The following is a 17,512-nucleotide window of genomic DNA, read 5'->3' as shown; positions in this document are numbered from 1 at the left end:
GGGGGAGAGGGACAGGGGGACTTTGTTCCAAATCAGGGGCAGTTGGGATGTGTAGTGGAGGGGGGAGAGGGACAGGGGGACTTTGTTCCCAATCAGGGGCAGTTGGGATGTGTGGTGGAGGAGGGGAGAGGGACAGGGGGACTTTGTTCCCAATCAGGGCCAGTTGGGATGTGTGGTGGAGGGGGGGAGACAGATGACTGGCAGGGGTTATAACCCTCCCTACTCTGTCCACAAGGAAACAGAAAGGTTTTGGCTTGGGATACACTATATGAATGTTTCCTCTGATGATGATGATGATTTCTATGATCAGAGATAACACTGTCCTGGGATAAGACACCCCATTTCTCCCACTGACTACAATCATCCCTCTCCAGACAATTCCATTCTTCTTCGGGGGGGTCGTTCAGCTCATTATTTCTTGCTCATATTACCCCACCCACACCAAAGCCTGCCTTTGTCTCTGAACACAAAGAGATTTATTTCTCAGAACTCCCCGTGCAATCCTCATTGTCTTCAGCACCAAGTCTTTTCAATGGCTGCTAGCCCTAACCCCCCCTGTGTGTGGCAGACATGGTGTCGTCCGGAGTGGGTGACGTCACCTTCAGCTGTTCAGAAGAGAAGGGGCTCGGGGTGAGTTTGAATGTGATCAGTGATAGGAGAGGGATGCGGCGGGGACACGGCGTATGGAGGTGACATCTGGATGAGATAGGAGGGGGCTTGTCATTACCGAGGACTCTGATCATCCTATGGAGGGACATTGAGAACTTCCAGCAACCAACGGCTCCCCCCCAACCATCCCCCTTCACTATACATCCCAGCCAGAGGAAGTGACAACGTGCTGCAGATCTTCTTCTATCATCCCAGCTGGCCTGGTGAGATCCCTCAACTACTTACTGATCTGTGTACTTACCGCTCCATATACTCATCCATGTCCTCCTACTGACCTGACTACTTACTGATCTGTGTACTTATCGGTCCATATACTCATCCATATCCTACTGACCTGTCTACCCACTGGTCCATATACTCACTCACCTACCTACTGATCTGTGTACTTACCGGTCCATATACTCATCCATGTCCTCCTACTTACTGATCTGTGTACTTACCGGTCCATATACTCATCCATGTCCTCCTACTGACCTGTCTACCCACTGGTCCATATACTCACCCACTTAACTACTGATCTGTGTACTTACCGGTCCATATACTCATCTATGTCCTCCTACTGACCTGTCTACTTACTGGTCCATATACTCATCCACCTACCTACTGATCTGTGTACTTACCGGTCCATATACTCATTCATGTCCTCCTACTGACATGTATACATACTGACCTGTCTACTTACTGGTCCATATACTCATCCACCTACCTACCTACTGATCTGTGTACCGGTCCATATACTCATCCATGTCCTCCTACTGACCTGACTTCTACTTACTGATCTGTGTACTTACTGGTCCATAAACTCATCTATGTCCTCCTACTGACCTGTGTTCTTAATGATCTGTGTACTTACCTGTCCATATACTCATCCATGTCCTTCTACTTACTGGTCCATATACTCATCCACCTACCTACTGATCTGTCTACTTACTGGTCTATATACTCATCCATCTACCTACTGATCTGTATACTTACTGGTCCATGTCCTCATACTGACCTGTGTACTTGCAGATGTGTCTACCTACTGGCCTGTGTACTTGCTGGCCCATATGCTCATCCATATTCTCATACTGACCTGTCTACCTACTTATCCTCACCCCTCTACCTACTGATCTGTGTACTTGCTGATCCATATACTGGTCCGTGTACTTGCTGATCCATATACCAACCCTCAATGTCCTCATACTGACCCATCTACCTAATGATCCACATACTGGTCTGTGTACTTGCTGATCCTCACTCATGTCCTGGTCCTGACCCAAGTACTTGCCAATCCTGACCCATATACCTACTGTTAAATATACTAATTGATTCATGTACCTACGGATCCATGTAACTACTGATCCTGACCCATGTACTAACCATATCCTCATCTATACTTATTGATCCTGGACCATGTTCTGAGCCATTTTCTGATCTATGTACTTGCTGATCTTGAGCCATATTCTGATCTATGCACTCTCCTATCCTGACCCTAGTACTGATCCACTCTGCATATACCTTCCCATCTGTAACACTGTTCACTCCTATCTGACCTGACACCCCTCCCCTCCTTCCATGGTGGAGCTGTGCGCTTGTTTTTATTGCGTTAGCACAATGTTCTGTAGTGCAGGGGCTTTTCTACTAAACCCTATTAGAATAATGAGATTATGCTATTCCCTCCGGTGCAGACTGGTTTATTATTGACTCCCTGCTGGAAATGTGTTTGTAAGCCTAAAGAACTTAGTCTATCTGTACTAGACCTGGAGATGACCTGTCTATAGAATAGATTACACTGGACATGTACATGACCTGGGATGCAGAATAGACTACACTAGACATGTACATGACCACGGTATAGAATAGACTATACTAGACATGTACATGACCTGGGTATAGAATAGACTAGACATGTATATGACCGGTGTATAGAATAGACTATACTAGACATGTACATGGCCTGGGATGTAGAATAGACTACACTAGACATGTGTATGACCCGGGGATGATCGGGGTATAGAATAGATTACACTGGACATGTACATGACCTGGGATGTAGAATAGACTACACTAGACATGTACATGACCACGGTATAGAATAGACTACACTAGACATGTACTGTACATGACCCGGGGATGACCGGGTATAGAATAGACTACTCTACACATGACAATGACCGGGGTATAGAATAGACTACACTAGACATGTATTGTGTATGACTGGGGTATAGACTACTCTACACTACAATGGGGATGACCGGGGTATAGAATAGACTCCACTAGACATGTACATGACCTGGGACGTAGAATAGACTACAGCGGACATGTACATGACCGGGGACGTAGAATAGACTACAGTGGACATGTACATGACCGGGGACATAGAATAGACTACAGCGGACATGTACATGACCTGGGACGTAGAATAGACTACAGCGGACATGTACATGACCTGGGACGTAGAATAGACTACAGCGGACATGTACATGACCTGGGACGTAGAATAGACTACAGCGGACATGTACATGACCTGGGACGTAGAATAGACTACACTAGACATGTACATGACCGGGGTATAGAATAGAGGTTGACCGATATGGGTTTTTCTCTGGCCGATGCGGATATTTAGAAATTGCGGCGGCCGATTTTGGACCCCTTTCACACTGGGGTGGTGTTTAGACGCTTTTAGAATAAAAATAGCACCTGTAAAGTGCCTGCAAAGCGGCTCTCCTGCAGTCTCAGTGTGAACGCCTGAATGCTTTCACACTGAGGCGGTGCGCGACAGGACGTAAAAAAAAAGTCCTGCAAGCAGCATCTTTGGAGCGGTGTATACCGCTCCTCCGCCACTCCTGCCCATTGAAATGAATGGGCACTGCTGCCGAAGCGCCTGCAAAACGCTTCTGCAGCGGTGCTACACGGAAGCATTTAACCTCTTCATCGGCCGCTAGCTGAGTTATAAGCACCCTGCTAGCAGCCGAATAGCGCAGCTAAAATGATGGTAAAGCGCCACTAAAACTAGCGGCGTTTTACCGTCAACGACTGTCCGCTCCAGTGTGAAAGCAGCGGAGTTCCCCTGAAAAACTGTGTTTTGTTTTTTTAAAGGTCAGCCGTTACAAATACTGCAGCTGCTGACTTTTAATATATGGACACTTACCTGTCCTGGGCGCCCGCGATGTCGGCACCCGAAGCTGATCTCTCCCTCGGCTTTCGGGTGCTGCCCCCGCCATCTTCGGTAAGGGAATCCGGAAGCGGCACAAACAGGTAATCAAAACTCTTGGACGAAGAAATAAAATGAATAAAAACAAGCTAACTTTAGCTTTTTTTTTTTTTTTTGCATTTGAAAGACCGCTGCGCAAATACCATGTGACATAAAATATTGCAACAACTGCTATTTTATTTCCTAGGGTCTCTGCTAGAAAAAAAAAAGTGTGTGTGTGATTTTCTAGCAGAAAATACAGGATTTTTAATTGTAAGCAACAAGTGTCAGAAAAGATTTAGGGCCAGATTCACATAGGAGAGCGTATATTTCTGCGGGCGTAGCGTATCCTATTCACGCCACGCCTCCGCAACTTAGACAGGCAAGTGCTGTTTTCACAAAGCACTTGCTCCGTAAGTTGCGGCGTAGCGTAAATTGGCCGGCGTAAGCCAGCATAATTCAAATGTGGAAGAGGTGGGCGTGTTTTATTAAAATGATCCGTGACCCCATGCAAATGAAGCGCCGATCGTACGGCGCATGCTCAGTATTACGTCGAATTTACTCCCCTAAGATACGCTGGCTCAGTGCCTGTGATGTGAAGGTAACCTACGCACATCCCCATTCACGTACGACTTGCGTAAAAAGATACGCTTGTTCCGACGTCCATACTTTGCATTGGCTGCGCCTCCATATAGCAGGGGTAACTTTACGCCAGGCGTAAGCCTAACGTAAACGGCGTAGCGGGTGCAAGTACATTCGTGAATCGGCGTATCTAGCTAATTTACATATTTGATGCGTAAATCTATGGAAGCGCCCCTAGCGGCCAGCGTAAATATGCACCTCAAGATACGACGGCGTAGGAGACTTACGCCGCTCGTATCTTGGCAACCGTGACGCGTATCTGATTCTATGAATCGGGCGCACAGATTCGGACTTACGACGGCGTACGTGGAGATACGCCGTCCTAAGTCCTTTGAGAATCTGGCCCTTAGTCTTTAAATGGTTAAACTGAGAACTTCCACACACAAAGTTCAGTTCATTGATAAGTAGAAACATTGTATCCTTTCACACACTTGGCAGGCTGCCCAGAGACAAGTTGCTACTTATACGATACAGAAGTTATTTGCAAGTGGTGCTGAAGTAAATGTTTTGTTTAAAAAAAAAAAAAAAAAAAAAATCGGCTGATGCCAATTAAAGAGTCACTAAAGGAATTTTTTTTTTTAGCTAAATAGCTTCCTTTACCTTACTGCAGTCCTGGTTTCATTTCCTCATTGTTCGTTTTTGCTTTCATGTTGCTGTAAATCCTCTCTGTTCTGGACACTTGCTGGTTGCCTGTTTCCTGATAACCACAGTGCTGGGAGATTTCTCACGGTGGTCACTAATGTGATTATTGTGTGTAAAACGAAACTGGATTGGTGCTGAGGAGTTTTAGACAAAGTATCACTGCTCTCTATTGGCTGACTGCCCTCTAGTGGCTCTCTGTACATCAGAGAACCAGAAAACAACAGCAAAAACGAAACTACACTGCAGGCACATTATATGATTGTTTTTTTATCTATTTTTAATCATTTTTAAAAGGAATCAGTTAACTATTATGTCTTTATGCCCTGTAAACAGTCATTTCAGCTAAAAAAAGTTTTTCCTTTAGTGACCCTTTAATTAAAAGGTGCCAAAAATCGGCCGATATATGGGTCGACCTCTAGTATAGAATAGACTACACTAGACATGACTGGGGTATAGAATAGACTACACTATACATGTACATGACCGGGGTATAAAATAGACCATACATGTACATGACCTGAGACGTAGAATGGACTACAATGGGCATGTAATTTCCAGACCTCAGGTCATGTACACGTCTAGTGTATTCTACATACACTAGACGTGTACATGACCTGAGGTCTGGAAATTTTAGGAAAACTGGAACTGCTGACCGTTTTTCTTGTCTCCTTTCTCCTGGAATAGAACATTTACTTGGTTCACAATCCTCCTTCAACTTGAAAATGAAGAGGTCAATTAGGGCCCTTTCACACGGAGCGGATCCGTATTGATACGCCCCGTGTGTGTCCGTCTGCTCAGCAGGGATCATCCGTAAATCCCCGCTGAGCTGTCGGCGGACAGGGCGGTCCCTGCACACTGTGCAGAGACCGCCCTGTCTTTCCTCCGCTCTCCCCTATGGGGAATCGGATGAATACAAACCGTGTGTCCGTATTCATCCGATCCGTTCCGCCAGACGGAAGAAAAATAGGGTTTTCTTCCGTCTGAAAAAGTGGATCTTTGCGGAGGCAGATCTTTACGGCAAGTTAAGTTATGCAGCAAGTTAGTCAATATTGCTGAAATTTCGTTGCAACAACTCAAAATGGTCCTCAGTAGTTTGTATGGCCCCCCAAGTGCTTGTATGCATGCCTGACAACATCAGGACATGCTCCTAATGAGACGACGGATGGTGTCCTGAGGTATTTCCTCCCAGATCTGGACCTGAACAGACTGAGGTGCAACCTGGCGGCACCGGATGGACCGAAACATAATTTCCCAGAGGTGTTCTTTTGGATTTAGGTCAGGTGAGCGTGGGGGCCATTCAATAGTTTCAATTTCTTCATCTTCCAGGAACTGTCTGCCTGCTTTCGACATGAGGCCGGGCATTGTCGTGCACCAGGAGGAACCCAGGACCCACTGCACCAACGTAGTGTCTGACAGTGGGTCCTAGGATTTCATCCCGATACCTAATGGCAGTCAGGGTGCCATTGTGTAGCCTGTAAAGGTCTGTGCGTCCCTCCATGGATATGCCTCCCCAGACCATCACTGACCCACCACCAAACGGTTAATGCTGAACGATGTTACAGGCAGCATAAAGTTCTCCGGCTTCTCCAGACCCTTTCACGTCTGTCACATATGCTCAGGGTGAACCTGCTCTCAACTGTGAAAAGCATGGGGCACCAGTGGCGGACCTGCCAATTCTGGTGTTCAATGGAAAATGCCAATCGAGCTCCACAGTGTCTGGGAAGTTGGCACAGAGCACAGTAGAGGACGTCAGGCCACCCCCATGAAGTCTGTTTGATTGTTTGGTCAGATATTCACACCAGTGGCCTGCTGGAGGTCATTTTGTAGGGCTCTAGCAGTACTCATCCTGTTCCTCCTTGCACAAAGGAGCAGATACCAGTCCTACTGATGGGTTAAGGACCTTCTACAGCTCCGTTCAGCTCTCCTAGAGTAACTGCCTGTCTCCTGGAATCTCCTCCATACTCCTGGCAATGACATGTGCCATCCTGGAGGAGTTGGACTGCCTGTGCAACCTTTATATCGCCTTGTGTTACCAGTAGTGACACTGACCCTAGCCAAATGCAAAACTAGTGAAAAACACTCAGAAAAGATGAGTAGGGGGGAAAAATGTCAGACCCCTCTACCTGAAAAACCATTCCTGTTTTGGAGGTCGTCTTATTGTTGCCCATCTAGTGCACCTGTTGTTAATTTCAATTAACGGCAAAGCAGCTGAAACTGATTAACAACCCCCTCTGTATACACCCCTCCCCCTCTGCTACTTAACTGACCAGATCAATATCCCAGGAGTTCTGATTCAAAAGTGTTCCTTTAATTTTTTTGAGCGGTGTATTTTGGATAAACTGTACTGATCAAATGAAAATCCTATGATCTGTTATCGTAAGAGAAATTTTCGTGCTTGTCCCATCGGAGAATGTCACATCAATTATGATTGGCTCTTGAAAGCATTGTCTTAACGATCAGATAATCGTACGATCACTTTGAGCCCTGGTTCCCACTGGGCTGCGGGAGTGAAGCTGTGCGAGTTCAGCTGAACTCGCACGATTTCACTCCCGCCGGCAGTCCCGATTTCGGCCGCGATTTAAGAGACATCTGTGCAGGTTTCTGCACAGATGTCTATGTAAATGGAGGCCTGAAATCGCAAAAAGTAGTACAAGAATTACTTTTTGAAATCGGTGCAGCGCCGCAGATGCGGCGTCGCACCGATTAGGACAGTGTCATTGCCAACAATTGGCGGCAAATGCTGCCGATTTGAGATGCGATTTCACATGTGAAATCGCATCTCAAATCGAAGGAAATCGTACCCAGTGTGAACCTGGGCTGAAAGTGTTTTTTTTTTTTTGTACAATTTTCTAATTGTGTGTGTGTGTGTGTGTGTGTGTGTGTGTGTGTGGGCCTTTAGGCGGCATCCACACAGGCGACATTACCTCAGGTAATCAACAGCTGGGCAGATGGCCACAGATAGCTGTGGCCACTGGAGACCTTTGAAGTGTGCAGGGCTTGACCTCCTCCGCTCACAGGTGGCAGATTCCTATCACTGTATCTTTATATTCTGACAGCAGGGAGACTTCCCAGCTGTTAGAATAACACTAATTTATCACTGCAGGCTATAGTCTGCAGCTCTGATCGAGAAGAGAAAATCTGACAGGAGGGTAAGACGCAGATCAATCAGTAGATCGACTTTTGTTCAACCAGTGCCCACACATGGATCGAAATTGGGCTGCTGAATTGGCTTTTTTTTTTTTTTATCGTACTTAAAACATCTGAAGAGTAATATCGGCCTGTTTTTGTTTAAAGCACTACGCATTTGTTTCATTGGTTTGCTGTTTGCATGTATTTGTTTTACAAATGATCCCGGATGTTGAGGTTTGGTCCTGTACATACACTTTGCATTGTGTGGAATGTTGAGGATGAAGTGACAGGTAGAATAGAAAGGAGCCACGTGTGTTTGTTTTGTGATGCCGGCCATTCTTCTTCTGATTGATAATTTCTACTCAACTCTATCATGGCTGCCTGACTTTCTCTGTAACCAAACACCCTGGAGCTTCAGCGGTACAATGATCGTTCTAAATGAAGGCACCAGTCAAAATATTTTACAGACCTCAGAGATGCAGCTGTGACCAAGCAATGTGCCTCATGTTGTGTAGTTTGCTTTCTTTTGGTGCTGATTCTTTTTTAACCTTGGGGCCCTTTCACACAGGCAGACCGATCGGACCCTCTATTCTCCTCCTATGGAGCTGCGGATGTCAAAGGACATGTGTTATGCTGCGTACACACGGTCAGAATTTCTGATAAGCTCCCGTCTGACTTTTTCCAATCATCAGACATTTCGACCGTGTGTATGCCCCATTGAACTTTTTCCATTGGAATTTCTGAGCAGGTTCTCAATTTTTCAGAGGGGAAAAAATTCCTATGGGAAAATCTGTTCGTCTGTATGGAATTTCGACAGGGGGGAAAAAAAACATGCATGCTCGGAAGCATTGAACTTCTTTTACTCGCCTCGTCATAGTATTGTACATCACCACGTTCTTAACGCTCCAAAGTTCAGAGAACTTTTATGTGACCGTGTGTAGGCAAGCCAAGCTTGAGCGGAACTCCGTCGGAAAAACCATCCAACTTTTTTTCCCGCGGAAATTCCGCTTGTGTGTACAGGGCATTAGACATCCGTCTTGTCCAATAAAAACAGACAACTACCGATCCGTTTCCCCCTCATTCTGGCGGAATGGATGGCAGTCAGGTGTAAACACAGGACCAGCCATCCGCCTAGTGCGCGAAATGATTCCCCGCTGAGCAGGCCGATTTCAACGGAGCCCGGCCCGTGTGTAAGGGCCTTAAAGTGATATTAAAGAGGAAGGGTTTTTACTTCCTCTTTGTTCCCCTGCAAAGTAAAAGCATAATGGGCAAGTATGCATCGCATGCTAGCCCATTATGTGCCTCTTACCTGCAAACGAAGCCCTGCTTCCCTGCTGGTGGCTTTATCCATCTTCAGCCCCCTTCCTTCCGGGGCCGCGGACTCTGGCTCTGTGACTGGCGGGAGCCCTCAGTCATGGCACATACGAGTGAAGAAACGGCACAGAGGTTTTTTCGCAGTGTACAATAAATATCTCCTAAATGGCACACGTTTAGGAGATATTTTCACTACCTATAGGTAAGCCGCCTTATGGGCTTGCCTATAGGTAAAACGTACAAATGTGCGTTAAGAACCACTTTGAGAAGAAAGTCCTACTTTCCTGCTCTTGGCAGTGGTTTTTCACAGAGCCTTCTTTTTCTCAGGTCCCCTACCAGCACTCCTGGCTCTTCCCTCCCGCCCCCATAGCAAGCAGCTTTCTATAGGGGCAACTAAACAGACACTCTACCTAGCTGCTGCTTTGTCCATGTGCACGCTGAGCATGGCTCAGCCCAGCCCCCACTGGTTGTGATTGTCAGTAGCAGGAGCGAATGGCTCTTGCTGGTGTCTCAGCCAATGAGGAGAGAGACACCAGGGAGAGCCACTGCTCTCGTATACATTGCTGGATCGAGATGGAGCTCAGGTGAGTATTAGAGGGGGCTGCTGCACACAGGGGTGTGGTGTGTGGTGTTTTTTTTTTTTTTTTTTTTTACCTTCATGCATGAAGTAAAAAACCTTGAGCCTCTACAACTACTTCAATCCTCATTCAGACGGGTGCTGAGGCTCGTTCCCCCTTTGCCAGGCATGTGGGTGAGTGGCCCCACAAAGACAGTCTGTGTTTGGGGCTGTCAAATTGGGATGAACAACTTTATCTGTGGAGCTTCTTTGCCCCCCAAATTGCTTACATGGGCTGCCTACATGCAGTTCCTAGTGACTCATGCTGCATAAATACACGGCCCTATTACATAGTTGGTCAAGTTGAAAAAAGACCTCCTAGTTTAACCAATACAATATATATTCATGATATACAGACATCAGTGGCTATGTGAATGAGGCCTAAAAGGTAACATTAAAGGGGTTGAAAAGGTTCATGGTTTTTTTTTTTTTTCTACCTTCATGCATTAAAGTGGGGAAAAAAAACATGACAATTTCAGCCATTGGCTTGTGCTGCTGTCACTTAAATCCAATGACCCGGGCGCCAGGGCCGAGTCCTGCACTTGGTGGCTATGGACGCAGAATGCAAGACTCGCGCGCTTCCCAGAGAGGGGTTATCTGAGGCGGGGAGAGAGCCACAGAGGGACCCCAGAAAACGCAGTTCGGAGCTGCACATTGGAGGTAAGTATGACATGTCATTTTATTGAAATAACAAATGCGAACCTTTACAATCACTTTAACTTCATATTCCAGCTTTTTGTGACAACGTTTGATTTCATTCACCAGATTCTTCTGCTCAGCATGGCTGTGATAGTTGGCTTTCCCCACAGTGCTCTGTGTTTCCACTATCTACCACAAGGATAACAAGCAGCCATTCTGCCACAGCTAGATTCCCGGATATATACTAACACATCAGATGTTGGTGCAGCTATCACCTCATTGAACTATTGTTACCCCCGTCAGAATACAATGATCAGCACTTGCAGCCATTGGCTGTTTTTTCAGCATGCTTGTTCGACAGAAGCTGGTCGAGGGGCGGTGCACACGGCCAAAAGTTGTCTAACTGCCAAGCTGGCTGCTTTTTGCCTATTTGTACATAAATCTGCACTCCTGTGAAATTGGATTATACGTACCCATCATACTCCCATCCCTGAGGATTTTGCCCAGACATGTTTTCGGATATCCCAAAACACAGCAAGTGCAGATGAGTTTATTGTTAAACAACAGTTTAGTGTTGATCTGTGTGGGTTGGTGAAAGGAGCCTTAACTAAAGTAAGCGTAATCTCCTGTTCGTGTGTATGTGTATGTGTATATGTATGTATGTATGTATGTATGTATGTATGTGTGTATATATATATATATATATATATATATATATATATATATATATATATTATATTTTTTTGTCTGCTGCATAATTTACAATTTGCAGTCGGTACTATTAATACACTGCAGAGAATGTAGCACCGAAGTGTATCTTGACATGCTTGGTTAAAGTGGACCTATCATTTTTTAATATTTATGTCACTTCAGAAATGTTATTTTGATTGAGAAATGTTCTGTTCGCATCCCACAAATTAAAATGCTGGTCATATGCAGATCAGGTAAATGATGACATGGATTATGGGTGCTTCATGTCATTGGCGATTGTATAGAAATTGTTCTAAATCATACAAACCATATCAGGAAGACTAAAGATTAAGCCTGTCGGAGAGATAAGGGGATCAGCAAAGCAGTGGAGCCTGCATGCTTAATGGACAAATAAGTCTATGTCCACAAATCATTACTGTCTATACACAAACACAATCTATAAAACATTTACATTCACTAACAACGTTATTTGGATTGGGCTCATCCCTTTCATGTGTATAGTAAAAACATAATCGGGCCTATTCACACAGCCCAGTCCTCTGCATTTTTTTTTTTTTTTTTTTTTATTATTATTCATTCAAAGTGGATGTGGGAATCCTTCCCACTGTGGTATTTCATTCTGTGAGCATACAATGGTCAGGGTTTCTGGCTATAGTTGGCGGTACGGTTGATCAATAAATTGACTTGCGTACGATTAGCCTGCCCTTACATGAAGTCCCTGCTGAACCAACCAATCTTCAATCCATTTATGGCTGGTTTTATGCACCACAAAGAGACAAAAATTCATGCCTTTTATGGAGCACTGCAGCTAATGCTGCATGTATTGTGGTGCCATTCATTTTGAATGTCACCTTGCAGGGGTGCCCAACCTTTTGAAGCGCAAGGGCCACTTAAGCGACTTGGTAACCAGTCGTGGACCACAATAAATGGAGCGGGCAGATGGCAGGTCCATGTCTGCTCTGCATATGCAGAGCGGACACAGCCTACTATACTCTTTATTTTTAGCTGATCAGATTGGAGGTAGGACACAAGTCGGTTTACATCTTTCACTCATTAGAGGTGAATGGAGGGTCCATCGGGGAAACGAAGGCTGCCATTGCTCACCTGAAAAGTGCTGCTGAATTCATTGGTTTATTTACTAAAGGCAAATCCACTTTGCACTATTATTATTATTATAATAATAATACAGGATTTATATACAAGTGCAAGGGGGGGGGGGGGGACAGCATTTTGGCTTGCACATGATTGGATGATAAAATCAGCAGAGCTTCCTCCTCATTTCAGATTTTTCCCTCAGATCTACAGCGACTGCTCTTCCAAGTACACTTGCAATGCACTTGTAGTGCAAAGTGGATTTGCCTTTAGTAAATCAACCCCAATGTTTTCAAGGGACACGTGTGAGAATCATGAAGGCTGCCATTGGAAGCAGAGAATCACTGGAGTAGTTGTCGTTGCTCTATGCTGTCTTCTGGATCCTGGGCTTAAAGTGGTTCTAAAGCCTTCAGTGCTGTGTGTGTGTGTGTGTGTGTGGGGGGTTTATTACCTATTTAAAGTAGTTGTAAACCCCTCTGTGCAACTTGTACCCAATAATAGGTAAGCTTATAATGAGGCTTACTTGTAGGCAATGGCGTAGCGTGGGGGGTGCGAGGGGGGCCACCGCCCTGGGTGCAAAATTTAGAGGGGCGCTGTCACGAGTGTGAAGAGGAGGGAGCGCCAACAACAGGTGGGACATAGGAACATATGCATGATGTCACCACTCCATGCTTTACCAGTCATTATCAAGCACGCTCTCCTCTTCCCTACAGCCACCGCTGTCTCACATGGTGGATCATGTGACCAGACTGGAGATAGCTAAAAAAAGGTCAGGGGGGCGCAAATTACTTGTCTCGCCCCAGGCGCTGACAACCCACGCTACGCCACTGCTTGTAGGTACTGTAAATTTCTCCTAAACGTGTGCCGTTTTAGGAGATATATTTACCTTGTAGTGTGCCGATGATGTCATTGGCGCTGTGAAGAAACTGCCCTCCGTGCCATTTCTTCATGAGCAAGTGCTGTGACTGATGGTTCCCACGCAACTCTGGCCAGTCACAGAGCCCGAGTCCGCAGCCCCAGAAGGAAGAAGGGGCGAATATTGATGCTTCCACCAGCGGGGACACCGCAGACTTCGCTTGCAGGCAAGTGGCACATAATGGGCCAGTATGCGATGCATACTAGCTCATTATGCTTTTACTTTGCAGGGGGGAAAAAGAGGAAGTAAAACCCATCAGGGTTTACTTCCTCTTTAATGCATAATCACTTTAACAGTTTGTAGTGGCGAATACTACAGTGATTCTCTGCTTCTACGGTGATCGGCCAGTTACGGAGTATGTATGCTTACACTGGTAAAAGCTGGACCAATGTACCAATGCAAAAAAAAAAAAACATGCATGGAACTCGACTTTAATGTTTCCAAAAATGTTGTCATCTATTGGCCGGGAATTCCGACCGTATGTATGTTCCATCGCAGTTTTTTCCGACGGCAAAACTGTCAGGAAAAAAAAGAGCAGGATTTTTTTTTCTCTCAGGAAAAAGTCCTAGCGGGAAAACCTGTATGCTTTTCCAATGGGGGGGGGGGGGGGGGGAAATGCGCATGCTCGGAAGCATAGAATGATTCCAAGTTCATCTCGGTGACAAGGACACTGGATTTCTGGCAATATCAACCGATCTTTCTTTCTGAAAGTGTTCTTGGCCTGGAAAAAACAAATGCAGTCACCATATCTAGGGGCTGGTAAGCTGCAATACTTACAATTTTGTTCATGGGTTTAGGTATGTTAAATCAGACAGTCGGGCCCCCAGCAATCATATTTCCTTTTAAGGCTATGTTCACATACACTGTATGCGAGTCCAGTTTTGGTGCAGAGTCCGGTTCAGTTTCCATTCATGTGCAAATTCGACACCGAAATCGCACCTGAAACGCACCGGACCCTTTTAAAATTTGGACTGCGTATGTGAACCAGCTCTATTGAAAGCCGGTGTTCTGTCAAGATAGCCAATTCATCAAGATCTCCACTTGCGTCACTTCTGGTTACTGTACACCGTAAGTAATTGGAGATTTTAATGTGTTTTGAGACAACACCGGTAACCGTATACATTCCGTTAATGCGAGCAGATATTGTTAGTCCGATATTAACCAATAAAATGGCCGCCTCGGCAACAACTTTTTTCCTCGTTACCCGCTGTTGTCAAAACGGCAAGGTCTTTGTGTACATGATTGCCGGTGTTGTGTCAAAACGGCAAGTCATCAATCTCCAATTAACGAAGGTTTACAGTAACCAGAGGTGATGTAATTGGTAATCTTAATGAATTGGCTATTTTGACGGAACACTGGTTTGGTTCACATGGTATGCAAATCCTATATATGAGCCAAGCCTGACAGTGTCCCTTTAGTTCACTGACATGGGGGGGGAGGGAGCATGCAGCAAATGAAGTCCGAACTCTATGACCCTTCTTTCCCGCATCGCTGTCAAATTAAAAAAAGAAAAAAAAAATTCCCGCCGCAACTCTTTTTTTTTTTTGTTTTTTTTTTTACACCCGTCGCATTTCTCATAACTCGGCGCAACGTAACTTCGCGCAAAGCACGTCCGGAAAATCACGTCGGGAGCATGCGCAGTACGTCCGACGCGGGAGCGCGCCTAATTTAAATGGGACTCGCCCCATTAGATTGGGCACGCCTTGCGCCGGACAGATTTAAGTTACACAGCTGCAAATTTCTAGGTAAGTGCTTTGTGGATCGGGCACTAACTTGGACAATTTGCGGCAGTGTAACTTAAATGGGAAAAGTTAAGTTACGCCCGCTATTTGTGGATCTGGCCCTATATCTGCATAATTGCTCCAGGTGACGCCCTAAAGCCAGTGTCAGTGTAACCGTCTTGGCATGAGGGCATTTTAGAAGATCTGCAGTAGAGGCCCCCTTTTATCTTTTTCATAATGGGTTTTATGATAACTTGATTAAAAAAAAAATATATACATACATACATACATACATACATATACAGAGCTTTTTTTCTCAGAAAATGGGTGCAGGAACTCAACCACGACCCCTTTCAGATTTCACAAACAGTAGAAGGGTCTTAAAGGGGCATTAAATACCAGGATTGCATTACATATAGAGTGCAGAATTCAGGGGGGGGGTACACACAGAGTGCAGAGCTGTCACATGTAAACACAGAAACCAGACTTCTGTGTTTTACAAGTGATTGTGGTGAGCAGGCACCAAAGGATCTGAGCCAGAGGTGGTGGAACGGAGTTCCCCCTGAAAAAAAGCTGTGTGTGTGTGTGTGTGTGTGTGTGTGTATGTGTGTGTGTGTGTGTGTGTGTATATGTGTATATATATATATATATATATATATATATATATATATATATATATATATATATATATATATATATATATATATATATATATATATATATATATATATATATATATACACATATACACATTTTTTCCTCTAATCATACTTGGGAGCATTGTGCAAAATAACCGATCGGTGGTTGGCTATTTCTCTCATTGTTTAGTGTTGGTTATTGGTTGTGGATTTCTCTAGTTCTTTTTGGAGTAGTTATGTTGGGTGATCCATTTCATATTAATGTAAAGAGACCCCAGCTCTGGGTGTTAAGTTGGATTCATTTACGTCAACACTACAAAGAAGGGGCTGTTGAAAGTCCCATTAAAGGGAAAGCCGGGGTTACTGACCTTCATGACTCTCTGACCTTTTGACGTGAGTGATTTCTGACCATTTATACTTGGGAGGCTTGAAAACGGCAGCAGAACACTGACATAGACTGGGAATGCTGAGGTTAGTACATGTCATCTGAAGCTGGGCTTTCCTTGGTTGGAATATTGCGGTTCTTCTGTTTTTAGTTTGGTGGTGTGATGGCGTCAGACACGGGACTTTGTCCCACCTGGCACAGAAGTGCTCTTCCCATATCACACTGGTAATTGTCTGGCCGTGGAATGAAGATTTGATGCCAGACTTGGGTTTTGGCTTCCTCTAAACCCCATGTTCGCGTGGGAATGGCAGCAGCTGGTGAAGAGGTTTGGCATGCGGTAGTTGGCGTTGACATTACTCTTTCCTATACATGTCCATTCCTCCCTGGATAGCGGACAGTTGTGGCTCTGCCCCAGCATTGCTTACATACTTTCCAGTTATGACCCTTACACCCCTGACAGTTTTCACTTACAATGTCATCCTTTTGCTCCATCGTGTGTGTTGTAGTATTCATTCATCACCCTTTCCTGTTAAAGTATTTTGCTATCCCCGCTTGCAAATATTATTGGGCTCCTACTGTTCCTGCTCTGAAATCCTGGATTTTTTTCATCTTTGACCCTACAATTTTATATTGTGCAGAATAGTCCTACTAAAGTCTCTATTTCTTTTTTTTTTTTTTTTTTTTCTTTAAGTGTATTTTTTGTGCGTGTACTCGAGAGAGGAGCCGGACTGCAGGAGTTGGGAGTAGGCAGGCCTCCCCCAGAGGCAATCTGCCACCTTTCTCCATGCCCGGGTGGCAATGGCGGGTGTGTGAGGGGGTCCTCCCACATAGCCTGCCCTACCTGCTCCACTTTGAAGCCTAACGGGGCAGAGGGACTCCCTATAAGGGAGTAAGAGGATCTAGCCTGCTCAACCAGCCCCGTTAGTCCTTCGCCTCTCTTTTTAGAGACCGCGTGGTCAAAGTGCGTGCATGTTAACCCAATTTCGAGTGTGTGTAAGTGTGGTGGTTTTTTGTGGGAGGGGGGTGGGCGTACTAGGCACAGGCTTACCTCGCATAGCACACCCACCGGGAGCCAGGCTGAGACCACCAAACTCAAGTTTCTATTTCTTAAATGGAATTTGTACAGTTTCCTTGTCCACAAGTTGGACATGGTTCACCTGCCTAAAGCCGGCCATACACAGTTCAATTTGGAAAGAATTTTCTTTCGAAAATCGTATCATAGA

At 45.2% G+C, this 17,512-nt stretch overlaps 1 protein-coding gene across 1 annotated transcript in view; it reads left to right on the top strand.

Annotated features, from left to right (window-relative positions):
* Positions 1 to 552: 552 nt before the first annotated feature.
* LOC120929515 (transmembrane protein 198) overlaps positions 553 to 17,512 on the top strand; it is a 54,911-nt gene continuing 37,951 nt past the window's right edge. Inside the window, exon 1 of the mRNA XM_040341058.1 lies at positions 553 to 872. The gene's annotated coding sequence lies outside the window, so the exon portion shown is untranslated. The remainder of the gene's footprint in view (positions 873 to 17,512) is intronic.

Source organism: Rana temporaria, chromosome 2 (genome assembly GCF_905171775.1).
Source record: "Rana temporaria chromosome 2, aRanTem1.1, whole genome shotgun sequence".
In the NCBI taxonomy this organism is placed as follows: Eukaryota; Metazoa; Chordata; class Amphibia; order Anura; family Ranidae; genus Rana; species Rana temporaria.
Note: the sequence above shows the minus strand (reverse complement) of the source record. Positions and strands in the feature narration are given on the sequence as shown.